Source organism: Paramisgurnus dabryanus, chromosome 9, assembly GCF_030506205.2.
Source record: "Paramisgurnus dabryanus chromosome 9, PD_genome_1.1, whole genome shotgun sequence".
Lineage (NCBI taxonomy): Eukaryota > Metazoa > Chordata > Actinopteri > Cypriniformes > Cobitidae > Paramisgurnus > Paramisgurnus dabryanus.
Genome location: NC_133345.1, coordinates 4,962,296 through 4,981,552, shown reverse-complemented (window position 1 = coordinate 4,981,552; position 19,257 = coordinate 4,962,296). Strand labels below are relative to the sequence as shown.

At 37.5% G+C, this 19,257-nt stretch overlaps 2 non-coding genes across 2 annotated transcripts; both read left to right on the top strand.

The window, feature by feature from the left end:
- Nucleotides 1-5,073: 5,073 nt before the first annotated feature.
- LOC135727020 (U2 spliceosomal RNA) lies at nt 5,074-5,264 on the top strand. Its single transcript, XR_010525104.1, has one exon. It is a non-coding gene; the product is annotated as a U2 spliceosomal RNA (small nuclear RNA).
- Nucleotides 5,265-6,045: 781 nt separating this feature from the next.
- Nucleotides 6,046-6,210, top strand: LOC135726952 (U1 spliceosomal RNA). The gene has a single exon (XR_010525042.1). It is a non-coding gene; the product is annotated as a U1 spliceosomal RNA (small nuclear RNA).
- Nucleotides 6,211-19,257: the final 13,047 nt, after the last annotated feature.

Genomic DNA, 19,257 nt, shown 5'->3' with positions numbered 1-19,257 from the left:
TCTATCTCAGGCTCTATGGCATATATGTCATGATTTTATTTGTCTATTTATATGTCTATTTACAAGGACTGCCTTGGCCAAACGTTATTGTTAATTAATATTGAAGCAGTTATTTAACATATTTCCTTTGAGTAGTGATTTGTGTAATGATCCATATATCTATTTTTATGTATATTTTTAACTTAGGAATGTGATTTTAAAGCACATATTTGTTATTGTATGACACCTCTCATGTTATGAAAGTAAAAAATAAATGTATTTTCTGATGTCTTGCATTTCTGTTTTTAAACTGTTAATCCTTATCAAGTGCTATACATTAGAAAGTGGATAAATAACAAAAATGTCACTCCTGACAGCTGATAAATTAATCGTTCTTTATAGCACCACTGAGGTGAGCATTTTTCAAGGCAAGATTCTTTATAGAACCGTATAAAAAGGTTCTATATAGTACCAAAAAAACGGGTTCTGCTATGGTTACAAGCTGAAGAACCCTTATTTGGTACTATTTAGGAGCATTTGTCTTTAGAGTGTTGCGTAGGTTCGAAACTTTCAATCTTTAAACCAAAAAAAAGGGTCACACGGTTTTATTTGTGGTGTGGACATGAACACGCTGCAGGCATTGAAATGTAATTTGTAATTTATTGTCTCATTTCATATTTAACAAATAGAAAGCAAAGTGCTATTCAATCAGTTTAACTAAACAACTGGTGTTCCTCAATTTTGGGGCCTATTTTGTTCAGTATATCAGTTTTGTTCAGTTTTGTATGTGCATGCAAAAAGCATTCAGCGAGCAAATTAACTGAAGCTTTACCTTCGTGTTTCTTTTTGTATGAGTGATAACTGTTTCTGTATGTATTTGTATGGTTTTTTTACAAGTATAGAGTGAAATGCACACGGTGAGTAATGAACGCAGACCTTCAGTGCCGGATCTCTGACCCGCTAACCTCCATCCCGACAGCCAGCGCCTTCTCCGGATGCCATTGCGGTATCGCTCCTCGGCTTTTTGGGTAAAATCGAGTGGACACCGGGGACTACACGTTTGAATGGATTTTTGACCTTCGGCTATGGAAGCGAGGCTTGCTCCGTCCACTCCGTGCATCGACTCTGGCGCTTTCCGGGGACAAATAAGGTGAGTTTAAAACCAGAGTTTGCTTCTTTTGTGCGTGGTTGCCAGTTTGTTTGCCAATCCGTGGTCATAATATGTTCCGCTTCGTGGTTTCTCCATCGCTCAGTACTTTTCTGTGTTTCTATTTTACGTAAAGCTAACACCAAAACGATTGTGGAAAGCGCTATATAGATTGTTCTCAAAGAAAAAACGAGAAACAAACCCATGTGAATATGGGTCAAATTATCTAGGCGGAGCACTTCGTTCAAAGAAAAACGCAACAGAATTGTTTGCGTTGAACAAAGACAATGGTGCGTGCAGACATCGAATGTGTATTGTGGATAAAAAATGGCCAGTGGGGTGGGACAATTTTTCTTGAATTAAGTGTTTATGGGAAAAGTTAACGAATTTTTTCTTACCCTGTAGGCAGATTTATTTGCTTGTTTTAAGCATAAAATAACAGGAGAAGAAATTGTGTAGGGGGAGCAGAGGGTTTTTTTTTCGTTCAAAGAAAAGCAGCGTGGCACGAATGAATGTTTGGCTGAAATGCTATCGTAATTTCCCCCTTAATTTTCCTTACAAACATGAAACCAGAGAGAAGGGCCAGTTGGCATCGAACTGCACCTTGTATTCGGTGATTGATTGAGGAAAAATATGCGTATGTGTATATATACACTTGTTTTGTTGAACAGAGACAATGGCCGCGTGCTCCAGCGTCACCTATATGCCTATTTCACAAAATGGCGCCTTTGACCGGAAGTAAGGAAAACATCGTTCAGGTTGCACCACTACGATGGCCACTCAATATAGTATGGACTGACAGCTGCTTTGTTTTCTCCTACACATGAATTTACTTGTAAAAATAACAATAACATATATTGTCGATTGGTGTTATATTATTTTTTTAGCATTTCGTCTTATCAAAATATATCATATGTTAGACAGCTGTCAATTTTAAATAAAATAACGAGACATACATAACTATTCGTGTCTGCTCCCGTTTATTGTAATGAGTCTGCACATTTGGAGAAATACTTAGACATTTTACTTCTTATTTCTTTAGACTGAATAATTATTTCTTATTAATTCCAAAGTATGAGACCCGATGATCTAATCGTGGTGTATGTGCTATTCCTCGTTTGTTTGCCTGCATCCATTGCTTTACGGCTTGCTTGTTGCGTTGAAATGCACATTTGATTTCTTTACCAGCATTGGATTTAGACCATTCAATGAGAAGAGTTAACAGCGTTTATTATGATTGATAAGCCCTCAACGGAGAATGAAGTCTGCATACATTAAAAGCCTTATTTTGTTTTTATCGTGTGCCTTCCAAAATGTATGCGACGAAACTTAAATCACGCAAAAAATGAATGGTAACTAGACGTGCTTGTTGTGTGCAGGGAGTGCATTTATTTGTAAACTTTTGCTAAATCAAAATGGTTTATTTGTATTTGCTTTTTACCTGGGTTTTATCAGGTTCGCAGTCGGGACATTTTTAATCCATAGTGTATGGAGTTATCTAGTAGAAAATGATCTGCTGTTTTTTGGTAGAATGTTGTGTGAGCTAAAGAAACGAGGAATAAAACACACACCGCGATTAAAAAAATCAGATCGCATACTTTGTAATTGAAAATAAATAATAATTAATTTCAAAGAAATAAGAAGTAAAATGTGTAAGTATTCCTCAAAATGTGCTTTGGACTAAGTCCCCCGTCATCACAGCAAACGGGAGCAGACCCGAATAGGTATGTCTAGTTATTTTATTAAAAATTCCCAGCCGTCTGTAAATTCATGTTTGAAAGAAAAAAGTAAATGAATATCTTACTTACTGTTTTTGTCTTGTTTTCTAGTGAATATCTGACAATTCTTAAATGGAGATACATTTACTTGGTAAGCAAAGTGGCTTAAGATATTATGTATTGTAATAGAAAATTGTTATAAAAACGTTTTGTTTTTGCTGGGAATTCTTGTATATATTTCACAGCTATATAATTAATTATAATAACGCACTTTTTGTTGATAAACATGTTAAAAAATACATTAACACAGAATAATGTGGCAACAAATCAAACGTGCATTTAAATGCAACAAGCAGAAAATAAATAAATAAAGCAAATGCATGGAAAAGAAACGAGGAATAAAACAAACACCGCGATTAAAACAAATCAGATCGCATACTTTGTAATTGAAAATAAATAATAATTAATTCCAAAGAAATAAGAAGTAAAATGTGTAAGTATTCCTCAAAATGTGCTTTGGACTAAGTCCCCGTCATCACAGCAAACGGGAGCAGACCCGAATAGGTATGTGTAGTTATTTTATTTAAAATTTTCAGCCGTCTGTAAATTCATGTTTGAAAGAAAAAAGTAAATGAATATCTTACTTACTGTTTTTGTCTTGTTTTCTTGTGAATATCTGACAATTCTTAAATGGAGATACATTTACTTGGTAAGCAAAGTGGCTTAAGATATTATGTATTGTAATAGAAAATTGTTATAAAAGCGTTTTGTGTTTGCTGGGAATTCACAGCCATATAATTAATTATAATAACGCACTTTTTGTTTATAAACATGTTAAAAAATACATTAACACAGAATAATGTGGCAACAAATCAAACGTGCATTTAAATGCAACAAGCAAAAATAAATAAATAAAGCAAATGCACGGAAAAGAAACGAGGAATAAAACAAACACCGCGATTAAAAAATCAGATCGTATACTTTGTAATAATTGAAATAAATTATAAAAATCAACAGGTTTATATTTAAAACAAGTAAAAAATATCTGCCAGCGGGGTAAGAAAAATAAACTTAATTCTAGTTTCAACTTAATTCAATAATAAACTCAATTTAGGTTTATTTTTCTTACCCCACTGGCAGATATTTTTACTTGTTTTAAGCCTTAACCTATTACATTTTAGAATTTATTTCAGTAAACAAGACTTAAATTCTAAGCCACTTTGCTTATTAAGTAAATGTATCTTGATTTAAGAATTATTTTTTAACTCGAAAACATGAATAAAATACTAAGTAAACGAACAGATTGGGATGTTCAAAACACTTAAACATTTTTTTTTCACTCTACCCTTCATATTACAGCTGTCGAAAAACCACAGCAACGTTGACAGACCTGGAAGCCATGATATATTAGCAGTTTTTAAAATAAGTTAAATCTAGAATCCTTATTGGTTTTAGATACTTAAAAGCAATGAATGATCTTCTTTCTTTTGAATTGATTTGGTATTATGGAGGAGCTCTGTGTCTGGTTATTGAAGATGATTTGGTCTTTGCTCCTATGTTGGCTTATTTTTTGTTATTTCCGTTACTATATATATATATATATATATATATTTTTTCCCCTTTGTTTTTTCTGATTTGAGGTTATGAAAATGTTTTAATTTGTAATAAAGGTTTTTTGAAAATTCTAAATTCTCTCTCTCTCTCTCTCTCTCTCTCTCTCTCTCTCTCTCATGAGCGTGGATCAGTTCCTGCATCAAGGAAAAAATGCGCATCCTGGTAAATTTCAGAAGTTAGACGACTGAGCTGCAGCGGACAGCGTAAGATTTATGAAAACACATTTGAGAAGAAAGGCAAAGCATGTTTCACAGTTAATCCAAGACCATAATGACAATTTTGCGCTCTGTTTCCCGAAGCTCGTGGAGGCGTGGAGCAGCATACACAGTTAAGGTATGTGCGATCTATCGGCATTACCTTTACGATCGACGTATTGGATCTGCAAGCTGCAAGCAAATTAACTGAAGCTTTACTTCATGTTTCTGTTTGGTTAAGCGATGACTGCTTTTTCCCAACAGTTTGTGTGTGTTTTCTGCATGGGTTTAGAAAACATGAACTTCTGATCTGCTAGCTCAACGTTCTACCTCTGTAACGTATAGAGTTAAATGCCCGCTAGCCTCCACCCCAAAAGCCAGCGCCTTCGCCGGCTCCCCCTTTGGCTGCGTCTATTCCGGTATCGCTTCTCGGCCTTTTGGCTAAGATCAAGTGTAGTATCTGTTCTTATCAGTTTAATGTCTGATACGTCTCCTATCCGGAGACTATATGTTAAATGGATTTTTGACCTTCGGAAATGGAAGCGGAGCTTGCTCCTTCCACTCCATGCATCAACATGGTGTTGCAGTGTTTCCATGAATGGTGCGCTCCCCTTCTCGGGGACAAATAAGTCAAATACAAAAAAATAATTTGCTTCTTTTGTGCGTGAATGACGGTGTTTTTTCTAATAAGTGTGTTTTAAAATTGCTGTGTTTTCGTTGGCTTTATTGGTTTAACGAAAAGCTTGCGTGGAAATGAACACGCTGATAAAGAAATGTTTTTGTAATGTATTTAATTATTTTCTTTACAAGTTTGTGGTGGTGATCCGAGGACGAATTAAACATCCTCGACACAGCTGAAGGTGCAACAAAAGCGAAAGAGGCCGATTGGAATGTTAAAAACACCTGAAAACTTTTTTCACTACCCTTCATACTACAGCTGTCGAAAATCCACAGCAACGTCGACAGACCTGGAAGCATAGCTGTACTTGTTTAACTCACAACGACAACGGGTAAGTCATTGAGCCCTGTGTTTTTATTTATCCACGTTCTAAAATTGCTATGCTTTCGTTGTTTCTTGATTGCTCTGTACATTTCTTTGTTTCTATTCCACGTAAAGTTACTTTGTAATAACGAAACCATATATTTGAATGCGCAATTTAAATCCATTTGATTTAAATTGTTTCACATATTTCACTCTACACGGTTCAACCGGGCTGGAAACGGAATAAAAATAGGGTAGATCTCGAAGAATGTTTGGTCTCAGACGTGGCTTCGTGCGCTTTCCACCTGGTCACACACAGTAATGAAATGTTAGTCGGACGGCCTTCGGGGGCGCCGTTGATGTGATCGGTCACAGGAAGATGCGGCCGTCTGGCCTCAAAGGGTGTCGCTCATACTTACCTGGCAGGGGAGACACCATGATCATGAAGGTGGTTCACCCAGGGCGAGGCTCAGCCATTGCACTCCGGTTGTGCTGACCCTTTGCGAATTCCCCAAATGTGGGAATCTCGACTGCAAAATTTCTGATAGTGGGGGACTGCGTTCGCGCTCTCCCCTGACCTATGTGTTAAAAATAGATTCTTTTGTCGTTTTACGTAAAATCCAAGAGACGTCTAACCACGGCCCAAGAATACATTAGTCATCAAAAAAGCGGCTATTCAACGACTACATAATTTCTAATAGACAGCGAATATGTGTCTAGGCTAAAACAAGGCTTAATTTGGGCTGTCAGTGAAAATCTAATAGACGTTTGACCATTCCAAAAGAATAGACTAGCCATTAAATAGAACCACAATCAAACGGCTACATGTCTAAGAGACAGTCAACAAAATAATGCTTAGATGATTCTTTTATTTCCAATATAAGAGGTTCTCGGGAATGGCAATCATCCAAACTAATAAATTATAAAGGCTTTTATAAGAAAATGACAACAGTTAAACAACATAGACAGCGTTGGGCAATACAAAATGCTAATAAATACAAGACAAATTGAAATATTGTACATGCATGTACATTAAACAAGCCAACAAATCTGCCAATGGGCTACGACAATTTTTCTTGAATTAAGTGTTTATATCTAGATTTGTTTCTTACCCCTTTGGCAGATTTATTTGCTTGTTTTAAGCCCAAATTCGCTTAAATTTTGAGTTTTTTTCTCCCTAAAGGCTAGGCTTATTTTCTTAGGGCATTTTGCTCATCAAAAAATGCATCTTATTTTAAGACTTTCTAGATATTTGTACAGTGAAAACAGTTCGAAATAACAAGTAAGAAATGATTTTTTGCAATGTATTCATTCATTCGCTACCCTTCATAATACAGCTGTCGAAAAACCACAGCAACGTCGACAGACCTGGAAGCGTAGCTGTATTTGTTTAACTCACAAAGACAACGGGTAAAGTATTTTCTTGATTACCTAAATGACTTGCCGTAAGAAAATAAGTTTAGGTTTAAGGGGGGGAAATACAGTTTAAAGGGATATTTCAATTCATGATGATAATTCTGTCATCATTTACTCATGCATACAGGCTTACAACAACACGAGGATTAGTTTTTTTCTGAGTAACACAAAAGAAGGTATTTTGAGGAATGATGGTAAACCCACAGCAGATAGTCACCATTGACTTCCATAGTAGGAATAAAAAAAATATGATGGAATTTATTAGGTACCATCAACCGTGTGCTAACCATCACTTTGCAAAATATTTTCTTCATCATTTATCACGATACTTCCAAAATATTTTTTCCTACTAAGTCAATGTTTCATTATTTGCTTTACAAGCTTAAAAATGATGGTGACATGATTCCATGGTAATCACAAACAGTTAAACAAGTAAGATAATCACCATTACTTTTAAAAGCATTTTGAAAATTGCTTGCTTATGCTGGGAGTAAAGGTATTTCACGCAGTGCGCATCCTCTTTAAAAGGTAATGTATGCTTCTTTTAAAGCTGACACATTTGCCACATTAAAATAACAGAAATGTGTACTTTTTAAACTTTTTGGAGCCGGTGTGTCTGTGTTCTTGGGGCACACATCTACATGTAAAAGCAGAATCGCTTATTATTCTTCTCTATTTCTTGTATAGGTCAATTATGAGTGAAGAACCGTTCACCAAATGAAGACCGCAGCCAGGTGACGGGATTCTGTGGTAATCGCAAACAGGTAAACCAGTAAAATAATCATCATTTATTGTTAAAATAATTTTGAAAATTGAAGTTCTGTGTGTTCTTATTGTACTTTATTTATTTCTGCAGGTAAGCACCATACCGTAAGCTTCATTCCCTTTATAACAGGTAAGGTTCATACTGTTTTATTCTTTTGTACTGTTTTATTCGTACTGTTTTAAATCATTCAGTAAATGCAAAGTTAAACTGATGTGTTTTTAATCTAGATTTAAAAGTGTCTACTGTTGAAGCACATCTGATCTCTTCTGAAAGCTGATAATAACTAAATGCTGATGCACCTTGTTTTGAGTGAACCCCTGTTTTTTCTAAATGACCTGATCCTATTGCTCCGAGTAATCGGTTTCATATTCGATTAGCATATCTGTCATGTATTTCGGCCTGTAGCCATGAAGTGGTTTTTAAACAAGTAACAGTACTTTTTTAATCCATTGTCCATTGCAATAATCGGCCCTGCTGGTGATGAAAGCATGAACAAGTTTCTCTAAGTCCTGTCTTGAGACAAAACCTCCAATTCTGGCAATATTTCTGAGATGGTAGTAAAAGCAGAATTCCTTATTATTTTTCTCTATCTCAGGCTCTATGGCATATATGTCATGATTTTATTTGTCTATTTATATGTCTATTTACAAGGACTGCCTTGGCCAAACGTTATTGTTAATTAATATTGAAGCAGTTATTTAACATATTTCCTTTGAGTAGTGATTTGTGTAATGATCCATATATCTATTTTTATGTATATTTTTAACTTAGGAATGTGATTTTAAAGCACATATTTGTTATTGTATGACACCTCTCATGTTATGAAAGTAAAAAATAAATGTATTTTCTGATGTCTTGCATTTCTGTTTTTAAACTGTTAATCCTTATCAAGTGCTATACATTAGAAAGTGGATAAATAACAAAAATGTCACTCCTGACAGCTGATAAATTAATCGTTCTTTATAGCACCACTGAGGTGAGCATTTTTCAAGGCAAGATTCTTTATAGAACCGTATAAAAAGGTTCTATATAGTACCAAAAAAACGGGTTCTGCTATGGTTACAAGCTGAAGAACCCTTATTTGGTACTATTTAGGAGCATTTGTCTTTAGAGTGTTGCGTAGGTTCGAAACTTTCAATCTTTAAACCAAAAAAAAGGGTCACACGGTTTTATTTGTGGTGTGGACATGAACACGCTGCAGGCATTGAAATGTAATTTGTAATTTATTGTCTCATTTCATATTTAACAAATAGAAAGCAAAGTGCTATTCAATCAGTTTAACTAAACAACTGGTGTTCCTCAATTTTGGGGCCTATTTTGTTCAGTATATCAGTTTTGTTCAGTTTTGTATGTGCATGCAAAAAGCATTCAGCGAGCAAATTAACTGAAGCTTTACCTTCGTGTTTCTTTTTGTATGAGTGATAACTGTTTCTGTATGTATTTGTATGGTTTTTTTACAAGTATAGAGTGAAATGCACACGGTGAGTAATGAACGCAGACCTTCAGTGCCGGATCTCTGACCCGCTAACCTCCATCCCGACAGCCAGCGCCTTCTCCGGATGCCATTGCGGTATCGCTCCTCGGCTTTTTGGGTAAAATCGAGTGGACACCGGGGACTACACGTTTGAATGGATTTTTGACCTTCGGCTATGGAAGCGAGGCTTGCTCCGTCCACTCCGTGCATCGACTCTGGCGCTTTCCGGGGACAAATAAGGTGAGTTTAAAACCAGAGTTTGCTTCTTTTGTGCGTGGTTGCCAGTTTGTTTGCCAATCCGTGGTCATAATATGTTCCGCTTCGTGGTTTCTCCATCGCTCAGTACTTTTCTGTGTTTCTATTTTACGTAAAGCTAACACCAAAACGATTGTGGAAAGCGCTATATAGATTGTTCTCAAAGAAAAAACGAGAAACAAACCCATGTGAATATGGGTCAAATTATCTAGGCGGAGCACTTCGTTCAAAGAAAAACGCAACAGAATTGTTTGCGTTGAACAAAGACAATGGTGCGTGCAGACATCGAATGTGTATTGTGGATAAAAAATGGCCAGTGGGGTGGGACAATTTTTCTTGAATTAAGTGTTTATGGGAAAAGTTAACGAATTTTTTCTTACCCTGTAGGCAGATTTATTTGCTTGTTTTAAGCATAAAATAACAGGAGAAGAAATTGTGTAGGGGGAGCAGAGGGTTTTTTTTTTTCGTTCAAAGAAAAGCAGCGTGGCACGAATGAATGTTTGGCTGAAATGCTATCGTAATTTCCCCCTTAATTTTCCTTACAAACATGAAACCAGAGAGAAGGGCCAGTTGGCATCGAATTGCACCTTGTATTCGGTGATTGATTGAGGAAAAATATGCGTATGTGTATATATACACTTGTTTTGTTGAACAGAGACAATGGCCGCGTGCTCCAGCGTCACCTATATGCCTATTTCACAAAATGGCGCCTTTGACCGGAAGTAAGGAAAACATCGTTCAGGTTGCACCACTACGATGGCCACTCAATATAGTATGGACTGACAGCTGCTTTGTTTTCTCCTACACATGAATTTACTTGTAAAAATAACAATAACAGATATTGTCGATTGGTGTTATATTATTAGGGGTCAAGCCCCGAAGGGGCGTAGAACCCTATTGTTATTGTTAGTTTTCTTATTATTATTATTATTATTATTATTATTATTATTATTTTTCTTCCTCGTTCTTCCGCCGAAAGTCAATGGCAGCCCATAGAACCGTACATAGGAAAGTTATGAATTTTGGCACACATGTAGAGGACAGTCTCAGAAGTTACTATAGCAACATTGGTGTGTCTGACTTAAACCCTCTAGCGCCACCAACAGTCCAAAAATCCACTTATGTTCATGCTCATAACTTCTGGCCCATGAGTCCTAGAAACTAAATTCTTGTTTCCTCTAAATCCCTGGCTCATGATGATTCAAATGCACACATTGATGTCATTTGTGTCATGCACATCTTTCCGCCATTTTGAATTTTTCGTAAAACCTACTTTTTCGAACTCCTCCTAGAGCGTTCGTCCGATTTGCATGTCCTTTGGTATGTAGCATCTAGAGACACCCCAGACAAAAAGTTATCAAAAGCTTTTTGATAGACCAATGCGTTCTCGTATAAATTGACAACATATATGGCGGCGAGCACGCCAAAACGGACGTGAGGCCGTATCTTCGCAAAACTTTATTGTATCGACACGAAACTTGGTATATGTCATTACAGTCATGACCTGAGGGTGCCTGCAACGTTTCGTCGCAGCGCCACCTAGTGGTCACGAGATTCGAAAAATGCCTATTTTTGCTTATAACTTCTTCAAACTTGAGTCTAAAATCATGAAGGTGGTCTTGTTAGATTCCTTGAAGCATGCCGAGTCAAACGATACCAAACGGTTTTCTGTCGGCCATTTTGGGTGTCGGCCATTTTGAATTTTCTCATTAAGTTCAGTATTTCACAAACAGATTGGCTTATCGCTACGAAATTTGGCATGGTTCATCAGTGACATGTTCTGAGCGCACCTATAAATCTTTAGGACGGCGCCACCTAGTGGTCAGGATATGTAAAATAAATTTTTAAAATCTTTATATCATTTGATTAAATTGCCACTATGACATAAGACTTCACTCTATTGATTCCTTGGCTCATGCTGAGTCCGACTGTACCAAATATGTCAGAGTCAAACCTACTTCCTGTCGGCCATTTTGATTTATATTGAACAGCTACTTTTTCAAACTCCTCCTAGAGCGCTCGTGTGATTGACTTGATTTTTGGTATGCATCATCTAGAGACACTCTAGACAAAAAGTTATCAAAAGATTTTCGGTAGACCTATCCGTTGTCGTATAACGCATCAAAGAATGCGAGGGCGAGCACGCCAAAATGTGTTTGAGCCTGTATCTTCGCAAAACTTTTGCGTATTAATATGAGACTTGGTATATGTCATAACAGTGATGACTTGAGGGTGCATGCACCATTTCGTCACACTGCCCCCTACTGGTCACGAGATATAAAAAATGTCTATTTTTGGTTATAACTACTGCAAATTTGAATGTAAAATTATGAGACTGGTCTTGTTAGATTTCATGAGGCATGCCGAGTCAAACGATACCAAATGGTTTTTGGTCGGCCATTTTGTGTGTCGGCCATTTTGAATTTTTCTTTAAGTTCAAGTATTTCAGAAACGCAATTGCGTATTGTTATGAAACTTGGTATGGTTCATCAGCAACATGTTCTGGGAGGACTTGTAAACTTTTCGGTGCCCCCTAGTGGTCAAGAGATTTGAAGCTATATCTCTGCATCTCTTTATCGTATTTACACCAAATTTGGTGGGTGTCATCACAATCAAGACCTGAGTCACAATTTATTTTTTGGTCAGTGCCCCCTAGTGGTCAAGTCATTTAAGGCTATATCTCTGCATCTCTTTATCGTATTTACACCAAATTTGGTGGGTGTCATCACAATCAAGACCTGAGTCACAATTTATTTTTTGGTCAGTGCCCCCTAGTGGTCAAGTCATTTAAGGCTATATCTCTGCATCTCTTCATTGTATTCACACCAAATTTGGTGGGTGTCATCACAGTCATGACCTGAGGCACCATCTATTCTTTCGGCACAGTGCCACCTAGTGGTCTCAAGATACGAAAAAATTGCTTTTTTTCATAAAACTAATGCAAACTTAGATCTTAAATCATGGCAGTCATCACGTATGAATCATTTTTTGCCATATTTGGCTTGACCCCGGTATCGCTGCTTGCAGCTATATTTATTATTATTATTATTATTATTATTATTATTTTTCTTCCTCGTTCTTCCGCCGAAAGTCAATGGCAGCCCATAGAACCGTACATAGGAAAGTTATGAATTTTGGCACACATGTAGAGGACAGTCTCAGAAGTTACTATAGCAACATTGGTGTGTCTGACTCAAACCCTCTAGCGCCACCAACAGTCCAAAAATCCACTTATGTTCATGCTCATAACTTCTGACCCATGAGTCCTAGAAACTAAATTCTTGTTTCCTCTAAATCCCTGGCTCATGATGATTCAAATGCACACATTGATGTCATTTGTGTCATGCACATCTTTCCGCCATTTTGAATTTTTCGTAAAACCTACTTTTTCGAACTCCTCCTAGACCGTTTGTCCGATTTGCATGTCCTTTGGTATGTAGCATCTAGAGACACCCAAGACAAAAAGTTATCAAAAGCTTTTTGATAGACCAATGCGTTCTCATATAAATTGACAACATATATGGCGGCGAGCACGCCAAAACGGACGTGAGGCCTTATCTTCGCAAAACTTTATTGTATCGACACGAAACTTGGTATATGTCATAACAGTCATGACCTGAGGGTGCCTGCAACGTTTCGTCACAGCGCCACCTAGTGGTCACGAGATTCGAAAAATGCCTATTTTCGCTTATAACTACTTCAAACTTGAGTCTAAAATCATGAAGTTGGTCTTGTTAGATTCCTTGAGGCATGCCGAGTCAAACGATACCAAACGGTTTTCGGTCGGCCATTTTGGGTGTCGGCCATTTTGAATTTTCTCATTAAGTTCAGTATTTCACAAACAGAATGGCGTATCGCTACGAAAATTGGCATGGTTCATCAGTGACATGTTCTGAGCGCACCTATAAATCTTTAGGACGGCGCCACCTAGTGGTCAGGATATGTAAAATAATTTTTTAAAATCTTTATATAACTTGATTAAATTGCCACTATGACATAAGACTTCACTCTATTGATTCCTTGGCTCATGCTGAGTCCGACTGTACCAAATATGTCTGAGTCAAACCTACTTCCTGTCGGCCATTTTGATTTATATTGAACAGCTACTTTTTCGAACTCCTCCTAGAGCGCTCGTGTGATTGACTTGATTTTTGGTATGCATCATCTAGAGACACTCTAGACAAAAAGTTATCAAAAGATTTTCGGTAGACCTATCCGTTGTCGTATAACGCATCAAAGAATGCGAGGGCGAGCACGCCAAAATGTGTTTGAGCCTGTATCTTCGCAAAACTTTTGCGTATTAATATGAGACTTGGTATATGTCATAACAGTGATAACCTGAGGGTGCATGCACCATTTCGTCACACTGCCCCCTACTGGTCACGAGATATAAAAAATGTCTATTTTTGCTTATAACTACTGCAAATTTGAATGTAAAATTATGAGACTGGTCTTGTTAGATTTCATGAGGCATGCCGAGTCAAACGATACCAAATGGTTTTTGGTCGGCCATTTTGTGTGTCGGCCATTTTGAATTTTCTTTAAGTTCAAGTATTTCAGAAACGCAATTGCGTATTGTTATGAAACTTGGTATGGTTCATCAGCAACATGTTCTGGGAGGACTTGTAAACTTTTCGGTGCCCCCTAGTGGTCAAGAGATTTGAAGCTATATCTCTGCATCTCTTTATCGTATTTACACCAAATTTGGTGGGTGTCATCACAATCAAGACCTGAGTCACAATTTTTTTTTTTTGTCAGTGCCCCCTAGTGGTCAAGTCATTTAAGGCTATATCTCTGCATCTCTTTATTGTATTTACACCAAATTTGGTGGGTGTCATCACAATCAAGACCTGAGTCACAATTTATTTTTTGGTCAGTGCCCCCTAGTGGTCAAGTCATTTAAGGCTATATCTCCGTATCGCTTTATTGTATTTACACCAAATTTGGTGGGTGTCATCACAGTCATGACCTGAGGCACCATCTATTCCGTCGGCACAGTGCCACCTAGTGGTCTCAAGATACGAAAAAATTGCTTTTTTTCATAAAACTAATGCAAACTTAGATGTTAAATCATGGCAGTCATCACGTATGAATCATTTTTTGCCACGTTTGGCTTGACCCCGGTATCGCTGCTTGCAGCTATATTTATATATTATTCTTCTTCTTGTTCTTCCGCCATTGAAGTCAATGGCAGCCCATAGAACCGTACATAGGAAAGTTATGAAATTTGGCACACTGATAAAGGACAGTCCAATGTGTCCCCACAGCAAATTTGGAGTCTCTATCTCTAACCCGCTAGCGCCACCAACAGTCCAAAGTTGAACTTATGTTTTTGCTTATAACTTCTGATCCGTAAGTCCTAGAAACGAAATTCTTGTTTCCTCTGATTCCTTGGCTCAAGACGATTCGATTGGACCATATGACGTCATTTTCCGTCATGAAAATTTTTCCGCCATTTTGAATTATTCGTAAAACCTACTTTTGCGAACTCGTCCTAGAGTTTTTACCCGATTGCCGCGAAAATTGGTATGTAGCATCTAGAGACCCTCACGGCAAAAAGTTATCAAAAGAATTTCGATAAACCAATCCGTTGTCGTATAGCGCGTCAACAAAATTTTCGTAGAGCGCAAAAAAACAGATTTTAGGCTGTATCTTCGTCAAACTTAGGCCTATTGACACGACACTTGGTACTTGTGATGCCAGTCAGGAACTGAGTGTGCATGCACAGTTTCGTCGCAGCGCCACCTAGTGGCCAGACAGATGTTTTTTACACCTATAACTTTGGCTGTGATCAACGTATTTTGACGGGACTTGATTTTTAGGAGTCCTGAATAGTCGCCGAGTCCAACAATACCAAACATGCCAGATTTCGCCTTACGGTTAGCCCTGCGCAGCAAAACAGCACTTAAAAAACACGCGCGAATATCTCCGCGAGCGTAATTCTGATCGACTCGAAAACATCATAGGAAGAACATTGCATTACCTTCTGAACAAAAAGTTCTATTGGCACTATATTAAAATTTTCATCAGAAATGGCCGAAAATTGCAAAAAACGAAAAATTACCTTTAAATTTTGTGTTTTTACACATAAATGGTTATAACTTCGTAACGCAAAGAGATTTTTTCACCATATTTGATACGCTGATGTACGACCACAGTCTGAGGCTACACAAAAAAAATTGTATGGTTGCACCAGTAGTTGGCCTTATAATTGAACAAAACCTTTGAAATCAAGCCACCCTATGGTCATACAACTGTTTCTTCACTAAACTAAAGTGAAGTGTATAGTCATAAAACTAGCTAGATGTAACACATTTATGACCTGAGGTTGCATGCACGAATTTTGTCATTGCGCCACCTACTGGTTTTGAGATAGAATATGGCATTTTTTGCCTAAAACTACTGCAACAACACATCTAAAACCATGAGTCATCATGGATTATTCCTTTCATGGCTTTGACTATAATCACTAGAGGATGTCCATTTACTCTCTAGCAACCAATGAGAATACGTTATCAACTGTTTTTGCAAGAGCTTTTTCTCTGTATCAGAACATCACAGAGACATGGGGATGGTCTCTTTTGACTCTTTTAACTTGTTGTAACATGTTGTGACCCATGTTTGCCCACTGTAAGCATCACATACATGTCCTTCAGTGCTCTAATGTTCCATGATTGTCAATAACCGAAGGACAGTTGCAGTAGACAAGAATATAGATTATTTTTGTTGATTACCTTTGGATTTTTTCATCTGAAATCATTAGGTTTACCTAGGTTCTTCAGTCTGCTTATCCAAATGCAACTTTACATCCTTCTGTGCCCTTTTCGGCTTGACCCCGGTATTGCTGCTTGCAGCTATATTTAGGGGTCAAGCCCCGAAGGGGCGTAGAACCCTATTGTTATTGTTAGTTTTCTTATTATTATTATTATTATTATTAGGGGTCAAGCCCCGAAGGGGCGTAGAACCCTATTGTTATTGTTAGTTTTCTTATTATTATTATTATTATTATTATTATTAGGGGTCAAGCCCCGAAGGGGCGTAGAACCCTATTGTTATTGTTAGTTTTCTTATTATTATTAGGGGTCAAGCCACGAAGTGGCGTAGACACCTATTGTTATTGTTAGTTTTCTTATTATTATTCATCCTAGTTCTTCCGCCATTGAAGTCAATGGCAGCCAATAGAACCGTACGTAGGAAAGTTATGTAATTTGGCACACATGTAGAGTACAGTCTTAGAAGTTACTATAGCAACATTGGTGTGTCTAACTCAAACCCTCTAGCGCCACCAACAGTCCAAAAATCCACTTATGTTCATGCTCATAACTTCTGACCCGTGAGTCCTAGACAATAAATTCTTGTTTCCTCTGAATCCTTGGCTCATGATGATTCAATTGCACACATTGATGTCATTTGTGTCATGCACATCTTTCCGCCATTTTGAATTTTCCGTAAAACCTACTTTTTCGAACTCCTCCTAGAGCGTTTGTCCGATTTGCATGTCCTTTGGTATGTAGCATCTAGAGACACCCCAGACAAAAAGTTATCAAAAGCTTTTTGATAGACCAATGCGTACTCGTATAAATTGACAACATATAAGGCGGCGAGCACGCCAAAACGGACGTGAGGCCGTATCTTCGCAAAACTTTATTGTATCGACACGAAACTTGGTATATGTCATTACAGTCATGACCTGAGGGTGCCTGCAACGTTTCGTCACAGCGCCACCTAGTGGTCACGAGATTCGAAAAATGCCTATTTTCGCTTATAACTACTTCAAACTTGAGTCTAAAATCATGAAGGTGGTCTTGTTAGATTCCTTGAGGCATGCCGAGTCAAACGATACCAAACGGTTTTCGGTCGGCCATTTTGGGTGTCGGCCATTTTGAATTTTCTCATTAAGTTCAGTATTTCACAAACAGAATGGCGTATCGCTACGAAATTTGGCATGGTTCATCAGTGACATGTTCTGAGCGCACCTATAAATCTTTAGGACGGCGCCACCTAGTGGTCAGGATATGTAAAACAATTTTTTAAAATCTTTATATCATTTGATTAAATTGCCACTATGACATAAGACTTCACTCTATTGATTCCTTGGCTCATGCTGAGTCCGACTGTACCAAATATGTCTGAGTCAAACCTACTTCCTGTCGGCCATTTTGATTTATATTGAACAGCTACTTTTTCGAACTCCTCCTAGAGCGCTCGTGTGATTGGCTTGATTTTTGGTATGCATCATCTATAGACACTCTAGACAAAAAGTTATCAAAAGAGTTTCGGTAGACCTATCCGTTGTCGTATAACGCATCAAAGAATGCGAGAGCGAGCACGCCAAAATGTTTTTGAGCCTGTATCTTCGCAAAATTTATGCTTATTAATATGAGACTTGGTATACGTCATAACAGTGATGACCTGAGGGTGAATGCACCATTTCGTCACACTGCCCCCTACTGGTCACGAGATATAAAAAATGTCTATTTTTGCTTATAACTACTGCAAATTTGAATGTAAAATTATGAGACTGGTCTTGTTAGATTTCGTGAGGCATGCCGAGTCAAACGATACCAAATGGTTTTTGGTCGGCATTTTGTGTGTCGGCCATTTTGAATTTTTCTTTAAGTTTAAGTATTTCAGAAATGCAATTGCGTATTGTTATGAAACTCGGTATGGTTCATCAGCAACATGTTATGGGAGGACTTGTAAACTTTTCGGTGCCCCCTAGTGGTCAAGAGATTTGAAGCTATATCTCTGCATCTCTTTATCGTATTTACACCAAATTTGGTGGGTGTCATCACAAACAAGACCTGAGTCACAATTTATTTTTTGGTCAGTGCCCCCTAGTGGTCAAGTCATTTAAGGCTATATCTCTGCATCTCTTTATTGTATTCACACCAAATTTGGTGGGTGTCATCACAATCAAGACCTGAGTCACAATTTATTTTTTGGTCAGTGCCCCCTAGTGGTCAAGTCATTTAAGGCTATATCTCTGTATCGCTTTATTGTATTTACACCAAATTTGGTGGGTGTCATCACAGTCATGACCTGAGGCACCATCTATTCCTTCGGCACAGTGCCACCTAGTGGTCTCAAGATACGAAAAAAATGTTTTTTTTCATAAAACTAATGCAAACTTAGATGTTAAATCATGGCAGTCATCACGTATGAATAATTTTTCGCCATGTTTGGCTTGACCCCGGTATCGCTGCTTGCAGCTATATTTTTTTTAGCATTTCGTATTATCAAAATATATCATATGTTAGACAGCTGTCAATTTTAAATAAAATAACGAGACATACATAACTATTCGTGTCTGCTCCCGTTTATTGTAATGAGTCTGCACATTTGGAGAAATACTTAGACATTTTACTTCTTATTTCTTTAGACTGAATAATTATTTCTTATTAATTCCAAAGTATGAGACCCGATGATCTAATCGTGGTGTATGTGCTATTCCTCGTTTGTTTGCCTGCATCCATTGCTTTACGGCTTGCTTGTTGCGTTGAAATGCACATTTGATTTCTTTACCAGCATTGGATTTAGACCATTCAATGAGAAGAGTTAACAGCGTTTATTATGATTGATAAGCCCTCAACGGAGAATGAAGTCTGCATACATTAAAAGCCTTATTTTGTTTTTATCGTGTGCCTTCCAAAATGTATGCGACGAAACTTAAATCACGCAAAATATGAATGGTAACTAGACGTGCTTGTTG